Genomic DNA, 839 nt, shown 5'->3' on the forward strand with positions numbered 1-839 from the left:
ACAAAATCCATCTAGCAGGTGGGTTCATTGAGGAAAAGCGGTGCTAGACATGCTCCCCTGCAGAATAGACCCCTTTCCACATGGTTTCTCAGACAAGGATCCTTTGTGCACCTCTTGTTCCAAGCACTGCGCCTCATTTACCAGGAGTGCAGAGGAACTGCTATAAAACAATCAATACTTCCCTGTTAACTACCCTGGGATCAGAAAAAAAAACCTTATTAAATATTAAAACACTCTTGTTTTCAAATAAAAGTTATGTGAAGATCCAAAATCCAAAGCAGACAAGCTGAGCTTCAGAATGGGAACGCACAGTTCCAGCTCCACGCTGGGCTGCACTGGTGTTAATGAGAGGTCTTACAGACAGCAGTACCTGAAAACCATTCCAGCACCCTTACCCAAATATCAAACCCAGCCACTGGGGAACAACCACTCACGACCAGGAAAGGCTGCATTTGTCTTCCTGACAGCCTTATCACAGCATTGATGTCAACAAGCATCCAGTCTGTCTGCCAGCACTCAGGTTAACACACCAACTGGGCAGCCCTTCTGCTAAAAGCTCTGTGCTCTGCACATTTTGGAGGCATTTCCTTCAATTTCGGTACTCAGAGCTGGGTTAACCCACCATCAGGGAGGGCAGCACAGCGTGAACTCCAGGCCCTTGTTCTCTACTCCAAAAGCCAAAGCAGCTCTATTGATCCAAGGAAAACTGCTCCCGATCTGGTGACAAACGAGCACACGTTCTGCCCTCGGTGTGTCCCTGCCGGCCGTGCTGCGCCTGCGGGTCCGACACCGCTGAGCTCAGACCTGCCCCGCGACCCTGCGCCGGACCGGGCTGCCGG

General features: G+C 50.8%; 1 protein-coding gene across 1 annotated transcript in view; it reads left to right on the forward strand.

The window, feature by feature from the left end:
* Positions 1-839, forward strand: part of DNAJC11 (DnaJ heat shock protein family (Hsp40) member C11) — a 17,632-nt gene continuing 16,793 nt past the window's right edge. The window contains exon 1 of the mRNA XM_029962423.1: positions 1-18. The gene's annotated coding sequence lies outside the window, so the exon portion shown is untranslated. The remainder of the gene's footprint in view (positions 19-839) is intronic.

Source organism: Manacus vitellinus, unplaced genomic scaffold, assembly GCF_001715985.3.
Source record: "Manacus vitellinus isolate BGI_N305 unplaced genomic scaffold, ASM171598v3 scaffold_46_pilon, whole genome shotgun sequence".
Taxonomy (NCBI): Eukaryota; Metazoa; Chordata; class Aves; order Passeriformes; family Pipridae; genus Manacus; species Manacus vitellinus.